This window comes from Lynx canadensis, chromosome X, assembly GCF_007474595.2.
Source record: "Lynx canadensis isolate LIC74 chromosome X, mLynCan4.pri.v2, whole genome shotgun sequence".
Classification (NCBI taxonomy): domain Eukaryota; kingdom Metazoa; phylum Chordata; class Mammalia; order Carnivora; family Felidae; genus Lynx; species Lynx canadensis.
This window is the reverse complement of record NC_044321.2, coordinates 73720611-73730842: the sequence shown is the minus strand read 5'-3', so window position 1 is coordinate 73730842 and position 10232 is coordinate 73720611.

Genomic DNA, 10232 nt, shown 5'->3' with positions numbered 1-10232 from the left:
TTCCTGTCTCACATTCAGGTCTTTTATCCATTTTGAGTTTATTTTTGTAAATGGTGTGAGAAAGTGGTCTAGTTTCAACCTTCTGCATGTTGCTGTCCAGTTCTCCCAGCACCATTTGTTACAGAGGCTGTCTTTTTTCCATTGGATGTTCTTTCCTCCTTTGTCAAAGATTAGTTGGCCATACGTTTCGGGGTCTAGTGCTGGGGTTTCTATTCTATTCCATTGGTCTATATGTCTGTCTTTGTGCCAATACCATGCTGTCTTGATGATGACAGCTTTGTAGTAGAGGCTAAAGTCTGGGATTGTGATGCCTCCTGCTTTGGTCTTCTTCTTCAAAATTCCTTTGGCTATTCGGGGCCTTTTGTGATTCCATATGAATTTTAGGATTGCTTGTTCTAGTTTTGAGAAGAATGCTGGTGCAATTTTGATTGGGATTGCGTTGAATGTGTAGATAGCTTTGGGTAGTATTGACATTTTGACAATATTTATTCTTCCAGTCCATGAGCACAGAATGTCTTTCCATTTCTTTATATCTTCTTCAATTTCCTTCATAAGCTTTCTATAGTTTTAGCATACAGATCTTTTCCATCTTTGGTTAGATTTATCCCTAAGTATTTTATGCTTCTTGGTGCAATTGTGAAGGGGTCAGTTTCTTTATTTGTCTTTCTGTTGCTTCCTTATCAGTGTATAAGAATGCAACTGATTCGTGTACATTGATTTTGTATCCTGCAACTTTGCAAAATTCATGTGTAAGTTCTAGCAGACTTCTGGTGGAGTCTATCGGATTTTCCATGTATAATATCATGTCATCTGCAAAAGGGAAGGCTTAACTTCATCTTGGCCAATTTTGATGCCTTTGATTTCCTTTTGTTGTCTGATTGCTGATGCTAGCACTTCCAACACTATGTTAAACGACAGCAGTGAGAGTGGGCATCCCTGTCGTGTTCCTGATCTCAGGGAAAAAGCTCTCAGTTTTTCCCCATTGAGGATGATGTTAGCTGTGGGCTTTTCATAAATAGCTTTTATGATCTTTAAGTATGTTCCTTCTATCCCGACTTTCTCGAGGGTTTTTATTAAGAAAGGTTGTTGAATTTTGTCAAAGGCATTTTCTGCATCTATTGACAGGATCATATGATTCTTATCTTTTCTTTTATTAATGTGATGTATCACGTGGTTTGATTTGCGAATGTTGAACCAGCCCTCCATCCCAGGATGAATCCCACTTGATCATGGTGAATTATTCTTTTTATATGCTGTTGAATTCCATTTTTTTGGAACTTATTGAGAATTTTTTCATCCATATTCATCAGGGATATTGGCCTGTAGTTCTCTTTTTTTACTGGGTCTCTGTCTGGTTTAGGAATCAAAGTAATGCTGGCTTCATATAATGAGTCTGGAAGTTTTCCTTCCCTTTCTATTTTTTGGAATAGCTTAAGAAGGATAGGTATTATTTCTGCTTTAGATGTCTGGTAGAACTCCCTGGGAGCCATCTGGTCCGGGACTCTTATTTGTTGGGAGATTTTTGATGAATGATTCAATTTCTTCGCTGGTTATGGGTCTGTTCAAGCTTTCTATTTCCTCCTGATTGAGTTTTGGAAGTGTGTGGGTGTTTAGGAATTTGTCCATTTCTTCCAGGTTGTCCAGTTTGTTGGCATATAATTTTTCCTAGTATTCCCTGATAATTGCTTGTATTCTGAGGGATTGGTTGTAATAATTCCATTTTCATTCATGATTTTATCTATTTGGGTCATCTACCTCTTCTTTTTGAGAAGCCTGGCTAGAGGTTTATCAATTTTGTTTATTTTTTCAAAAAACCAACTCTTGGTTTCCTTGATCTGCTGTACAGTTTTTTTAGGTTCTATATTGTTTATTTCTGCTCTGATCTTTATTATTTCTCTTCTGCTGGGTTTGAGGTGTCTTTGCTGTTCTGCTTCTAGTTCCTTTAGGTGTGCTGTGAGATTTCATATTTGAGATTTTTCTTGTTTTTTGAGATAGGCCTGGATTGCAATGTATTTTCCTCTCAGGACTGCCTTCGCTGCATCCCAAAGCATTTGGATTGTTGTATTTTCATTTTCGTTTGTTTCTATATGTTTCTTAATTTCTTCTCTAATTGCCTGGTTGACCCATTCATTCTTTAGTAGGTTGTTCTTTAACCTCCATGCTTTTGGAGGTTTTCCAGACTTTTTCCTGTGGTTGATTTCAAGCTTCATAGCATTGTGGTCTGAAAGTATGCATGGTATGACTCAATTCTTGTATACTTATGAAGGGCTGTTTTGTGACCCAGTATATGATCTATCTTGGAGAATGTTCCATGTGCACTTGAGAAGGAAGTCTATTCTGTTGCTTTTGGATGCAGTGTTCTATATATATCTGTCAAGTCCTTCTGATCCAATGTATCATTCAGGGCCCTTGTTTCTTTATTGACTGTGTGTCTAGATGATCTATCCATTTCTGTAAGTGGAGTGTTAAATTCCCCTACAGTTTCCACATTATTATCAATAAGGTTGCTTATGTTTGTGAGTAATTGTTTTATATATTTGGGGCTCCCATATTTGGCACATAGACATTTATAATTGTTAGCTCTTCCTGATGGATAGACCCTGTGATTATTATATAATGTCCTTCTTCATCTCTTGTTACAGCCTTTAATTTAAAGTCTAGTTTGTCTGATATAAGTATGGCTTCTCCAGTTTTCTTTTGACTTCCAGTCGCATGATAAATAGTTCTCCATCCCCTCACTCTCAATCTGAAGGTGTCCTCAGGTCTAAAATGAGTCTCTTGTAGACAGCAAATAGATGGGTCTTGTCTTTTTATCCATTCTGATACCCTATGTCTTTTGGTTAGCGCATTTAGTCCATTTACATTCAGTGTTATTATTATGGAAAGATATGGGTTTAGAATCGTTGTGATGTCCATAGGTTTCATTCCTGTAGCCATGTCTCTGGTACTTTGTCTCACAGGATTCCCCTTAGGATCTCTTGTAGGGGTGGTTTAGTGGCGACAAATTCCTTCAGTTTTTGTTTGTTTGGGAAGACCTTAATCTCTCCTTCTATTCTAAATGACAGACTTGCTGGATAAAGGATTCTCAGCTGCATATTTTTTTTTCTGTTAATCACATTCAAGATATCCTGCCATTCAGTTCTGGCCTGCCAAGTTTCAGAAGAGATATCAGTCATGAGTCTTGTAGGTGTCCCTTTATATGTTAGGTCACGTTTATCCCTTGCTGCTTTCAGAATTTTCTCTTTATCCTTGTATTTTGCCAGTTTCACTATGATATTTTATGCAGAAGATCGATTCAAGTTACGTCTGCAGGATGTTCTCTGTACCTCTTGGATTTCAATGCTTTTTTCCTTCCCCAGATCCAGGAAGTTCTCAGCTATTTTTCTTCAAGTACACCTTCAGCACCTTTCCCTCTCTCTTCCTCCTCTGGAATACCAATTATGCATATATTATTTGTCTTTAATGCATCACTCAGTTGACTAATTTTCCCCTCATACTCCTGGATTTTTTTATCTCTCTTTTTCTCAGCTTCTTCTTTTTCCATAATTTTATCTTCTAGTTCACCTATCCTCTCCTCTGCTTCTTCAATCCGAGCCGTAGTTGTCTCCATTTTATTTTGCAACTCGTTGATAGCATTTTTTAGCTCTGCTGGCTGTTCCTTAGTCCCTTGATCTCTGTAGCAAGAGATTCTCTGCTGTCCTTTATACTGTTTTCAAGCCCAGTGATTAATTTTTTGACTATTATTCTAAATTCACTTTCTGTTATTTTGTTTAAGTCATTTTTGATCAGTTCATTAGCTGTTGTTATTTCCTGGACATTTTTCTGAGGGGAATTCTTCCATTTGGTCATTTGGGATAGTCCCTGGAGTGTTGCGGGACTGCGGGGCACTTCCCCTGTGCTGTCTTGAATAACTTCCGTTGGTGAGCCAGGCCACAGTCAGAACTGATGTCTGCCCCCAGCCCATCGCTGGGGCCACAGTCAGACTGGTGTGTGCCTTCTCTTCCCCTCTCCTAGGGGCGGGATTCACTGTGGGGTGGCGTGGCCCATCTGGGCTACTTGCACACTGACAGGCTTGTGGTGCTGGGGATCTGACGTATTAGCTGGGGTGGGAGGGGCAGGCTCTGCTTGCTTTTCCTTTGGAGATTCGCTTCAGGAGGGGCCCTGTGGCACTGGGAGGGCGTCAGACCCGCCGGAGGGATGGATCCGAAGAAGGACAGAGTTGGGTGTTTGTGTGGTACAAGCAAGTTCCTTGGCAGGAACTGGTTCCCGTTGGGATTTTGGCTGGGGGATGGGCGAGGGAGATGGTGCTGGAGAGCGCCTTTGTTCCTGGCCAAACTTAGCTCTGTTGTCTGGGGCTCAACAACTCTCCCTCCCGTTGTCCTCCAGCCCTCCCATTCTCTGAGCAGAGCTGTTAGCTTATAACCTTCCAGATGTCAAGTCCCTCTTGCTGTCAGAACACATTCCGTCTGGCTCCTCCACTTTTGCAAGCCAGACTCAGGGGCTCTGCTTGGCCAGCGGGCCGCCCCTCGGCCCCAGCTCCTTCCCACCAGTTCCTGTAGTGGCACCGCCTTGCCACCCTTCCTACCCTCTTCCTGGGCCTCTTGTCTGCGCTTGTCTCCAGAGACTCTGTCCTGCTAGTCTTCTGGCAGTTTTCTGGGTTATTTAGGCAGGTGTAGGTGGAATCTAAGTGATCAGCAGGACGTGTGGTGAGCCCAGCATCCTCGTTCGCCACCATCTTCCCAGGATCCTCTCAATGTGGTTTTGATTGCATTTCTCTGATGAGTGATGTAGACCATCTTTAATATGTATGTTTTCTTTGGGAAAATGTCTATACACATCCTCTTCTCATTTTTAAATTTGACCATTTAGCTTTTTGGTTTTGAGTTGTATAGTTCTTTATATATTTTGAATTTGACCACTTATGGGATGTATAATTTTCAAATACATTTTCCCATTTGTTGGGTTGTATTCTTGTTTTGTGCATGATTTCCCTTGCTATGCAAAATATTTTTTTTATTTGGTCCCAATAGTTTAATTTTGGGAAAATTATATTTCCATGGCTGATGTCAAAGAGATGACTGTCTATGTTTCCTTCTAGGAATTTTATGGCTTCAGTCTTACATTTATGTCTTTAATCCACTTTTTTTTTATATGGTGTAAGAACGTGGTCCAGTTTCATTCTTTTCCATGTAGCTGACCAGTTTTTCCAAATTTGTTGCTGTGTTTACCCCATTGTATATGCTTTTGTGCTTTGTGATAGATTAATTGACCCTATTAGCATGGGTTTATTTCCGGACACTGTAATTCTGTTCCATTAATCTATGTATCTGTTTTTGTGGCAATACCATACTGTTTTGATTATGATAGCTTTTTAGTATATCTTGAAATCTGGGATTGTGATTCTTATAGTTTTGTTGTTATTTTTAAAGACTGCTTTGGCTACTCAGTGTCTTTTGTGGGTCCATACAAATTATAGTAGTTTTTGTTCTAGTTCTGTGAAAAATGCTGTTGTAATTTTGATGAGGATTGCATTAAATCTGTAGATTGCTTTAACCATATGTATATTTTAACATTATTGGTTCTCACAATCCAGGAGCATGGAATATCTTTCCAGTTATTTGTGTTCTCTTCAAACACTCTTATCATTGTTTTATACTTTTGGGAATATAGGTCTTTTACCTCTTTGGCTAAGTGCATTCCTAGGTATTTTATTCTTTCCAATGCAATTGTAAATGTGATTGATTCTTTTTTTTTCTTTCTGCTGTTTCATTATTAGTGTATAGAAGTACAACAGATTTATGTATATTTTTATATTTTCAAAATTTACTAAATTCATGTATCAGTTATAGTGTTTTTTGTTGTTGTCTTTAGGTTATTCTATGTGTTATATAAAGTCATCAGCAAATAGTGAAAGTTTTACTTTGTCCTTACCAATTTGGATGCCTTTTATTTGTTTTTCTTGTCTTATTGCTGTGGCTAGGACTTCCAGTACTATGTTGAATAAAAGTGGTGAGAGTGGACATCCTTGTCTTGCTCCATACGTTAGTGAGAGAGCTCTGAGTTTTTCCCCATTGTGTATGATGTTTGTTGTATGTTTTTCATATGTGGCTTTTATTAGATTGAGGTATGTTCCCTCAAAATCTACTTTCTTGAAAGTTATTTCATCAATGAATGTTGCATTTTGTCCAATGCTTTTCTGCATCTTTTCATATAATCATATAATTTTTATACTTTCTCTTCTTGATGTGATATACCACATTGATTTGTGAATATTGAACTATACTTTCATCTCAGGAATAATTCCTACTTCATCATGGTGAATGATTTTGTTAATGTATTGTTGGATTTGGTTTGCTAATATTTTGTTGAGGACTTTTGCATCTATGTTGATCAGGGATATTGGCTTGCAGTTACCTTTTTTTGTTTGGCATCATTATCTGGTTTTGGTATCAGGGTAACCTTAGCTTCATAAAACGAATTTGGACATTTTTCTTCCTATTTTATTTTTGGAATAGTTTGAGAAGAGTTATTAAACTTTTCTTTAAATATTTGGTAGAATTTCCCTGTGAGGCCATCAGATCCTGGACTTCTTTTGTTGGAAGTTTTTTTGATTACTGATTCAAAGTCATTGCTAGTAATTGTTATACTAAAATTTTCTATATCTTGCTACTTCAGATTTAGTAATTGGTATGCTTATAGTAATCTGTACATTTCTTATAGGTTGTCTGATATTTTTGCATGTAATTTTTCATAATACTGTCTTATAACCCTTTGCATTTCTTATGGTGTTGATTGCTATTTCTCCTCTTTCATTTATTTTAGTCCTTTTTCTCTTTCTCTTTTCTTTCTTTCTTTCTGATGACTCTGGCTAAAGGTTTTTCAATTTAGTTTGTCTTTTTAAGAAATCAGCTCCTGTTTCATTTATCTGTTTTATTGTGGATTCAGAGTTTTCATTTATTTCTGCTGTAAATTTTATTATTTATTTTTATACTAACTCTGGCCTTTGTTTGTTATTTTTATCTAGCTCCTTTTTTTTTTTTAATTTTTTTTTTCAACGTTTATTTATTTTTGGGACAGAGAGAGACAGAGCATGAACGGGGGAGGGGCAGAGAGAGAGGGAGACACAGAATCGGAAACAGGCTCCAGGCTCTGAGCCATCAGCCCAGAGCCCGACGCGGGGCTCGAACTCACGGACCGCGAGATCGTGACCTGGCTGAAGTCGGACGCTTAACCGACTGCGCCACCCAGGCGCCCCTATCTAGCTCCTTTAGTGTAAGGTTAGGATGTTTATTTGAGATTTTTCCCAGGTTTTTTTATTCTCAAAAAATTGACGTGAGGACTGATAGAAGAAACTGCACATTTAGAGGGAGAGAAGAGGCCACATGGAGGAGGTAAAAAAGTATATAGATATGGTTTGGAGGAGAAACATATGGTGGTAGATGCAGAGGGGAGGGGGCCCTGGAGTTGAAGAAAGGCAAGAGAGAGGGATACACAAAAAGATAACACTTCCTCAAAGCCATTGTATAGGAAAAAGGGAGGGGCTGAATGTCATGAGCTTTTGCAAGAAACACTACTCAAAAATGGGAGTTTCAGAAGTCCTCTGGCTTGGCTATATACAGCCCAGTGCTTCCATCAAAGCAGAAAGCATGGACTGCCCTCTCCAGGCAAAACTGGGGTATGTTGGTTTTATTTCTCTATCCTGTCCTCCCAGCATAAACCAACTTCAGTAAACATCTGCCTATGCTGTTTAGGTCAAGTCCTGCCCCCGTGCACCCTACTGGTACAACTTTTCTAGGGCAAGTGTGCCTAAGGACTACTGCAGCAGGCTCCTCATCCAGAAAAAGGACAAACTCCCACATTTACCATGTCTACTCAACATAGAGTTCTAGAAAGGTGTTATTCTAGCAGAAATAATTTCAGGTCTTTTTTACCAAGCTGACCAGACCACATCTAGTTAAAACTCACCATACTCTGGCCAAGGTCCAAATACTCCAAACTGCAGGCAAGGAGAAACTCCACAGAAGCATGACCTGAGGGATACATTAGCCAATAACAACAGCACAGTGCATGCAGCAAACACCAGAGACATTTCTAGGTGTGCCAGGCTCTGGACACTACATGACCTATTCTTCATAAAATCATTAATCTCAGGAGCAATAAACATAAGAGGCTTTCCTAACACAATGAAGAAGGCATAGGATAGACAAAATGCCAAGGCGGAGGAATTAATTCCAAAAGACAGAACAAGAAAGGGTCATGGTCAGGGATCTAATCAAAACAAATAGAAATAATATTCCTGAACCAGAATTTTAAGCAGCAATCATTAGAATACTAGCTGGGCTTGAGAAAAGCATAGAAGACATCAGGGTGATCCTTACTACAGACATAAAAGAGCTAAAAACCAATCAGTACAAACTGAAAAATACAATAACCAAGATTCAAAACCAACTGGAAATAATAAGGATGGAATAAGAAGAATGAATAAGTGATATAGAATTATGGAAGATAATTAAGCTGAACAAAAGAGGGAAATAAAAATCTTGGATCATGAAATGAGATGTAGGGAACTCAGTGACTCCTTCAAGCACAATAACATTGGTATCATAGGAGTCCCATAAGAAGAGAAAGAAAAAGAAGGCAGAAGGTTTATTTGAGGGAATTATAGCTGAAAACTTCCCTAATCTGGGGAATGAAACAGACATCCAAAATGAAGAATCACAGAATTCTCCCATCAAAAGCAACAAAAGCAGAACTGCCTGAGTGGCTCAGTTGATTGAGTGTCCGGATTTGTCTCAGGTCATGATTTCACAGATCGTGAGTTCAAGCCTTGCATCAGGCTCACTGCTGTAAGCACAGAGCCCACTTCAGATGTGCCTTCCTCTCTTTCTCCCCTTCCCCACTTGCACTCTCTCTCTCTCTCTCTCTCAAAAATAAACATTAAAAAAGTACAACAAAAGCATACCAACCCAAAGACATATTTCAGTTAAATTGGTAAAATGTAAAGAAAAAATCCTAAAAGAAGACAAAAGAAGATCCATACTTACAAGGAAGGACACACAAAGTCAGCAGTAGAACTTTTCAAAGAAACTTGTCAACTTGAAAGAAATGGCAAAATATAAATGAGAAAATCTGAAGCCAAGAATGATCTATCCAGAAAGGCTATAATTCAGAATAAAAAGAGACATAAAGTGTTTCCCAGAGAAACAAAAACTAAAGGAGTTTGTGAACACCAAACCAGCCCTTCAAGAAGTATTAAAGGTGAATCATTGAGTGGGAATGAAAGACCAAAAAGTGACCAAGATTGGAAAGGAACAGAGAAAAACCCCAGAAACAATGACAAACCAAATGAATAAAATGTAACTAAGTACATATTTATCAATAATCACTCTGAATGTAAATGGTCTAAATGCTCCAACCAAATGGCAGAGAGTGTCATTATACATTAAGAAGAAAAAAAAAAACACAAGACCCATCCATCGATATGCTGCCTAAAATTGACTATTTTTAGATCTAAGGACACCTTTAGATTGAAAGTGAGGGGATAGAGATACACTTATCATGCACGCAGTTGTCAAAAGAAACCTGGGGTAGCAATTATTTTTTTAAGGTCTTTTCTTGTGTTTATATTTTGAGAGTCAGAGAGACAGAGCACTAGTGGGGGAGGAGCAGAGAGAGAGGGAGACACAGAATCTAAGCAGGCTCTACACTTTGGGCTCTCAGCACAGAGCCTGACATGGAGCTCAAATTCGCAAACTGTGAGTTCATGACCTGAACCAGAGCCAGATGCTTAACCAGCTGAGCCATCCAGGTGCCCCTGGAGTAGCAATTCTTACATCAAACAAACTACACTTTAAAACAAAACAGTAACAAGAAATGAAGAAATCTGTATCATAAAAAAGGGCAATATCCAACAAGAACATCTAGCAATTTTACATATTTATGCTCCAAATATGGAAGCAAGAAAACCTATACAACATTTAATAACAAACACAAAGGAACTCATTGATAAGAATACTATAATACTAGGAGACTTCAACAGCCCACTTAAATCATTGGATAGATCATCTGACATAAAATCAACAAGGAAACAATGGATTTGAATAACATACTGGACTGGATGGAATTAACAGATATATTCAGAACTTTTAATTCTAAAACAACAGAATACAAATTATTTTCAAGTGCACATGGTACATTCTTCAGAATAGATCACATACAAGGTCACAAATCAG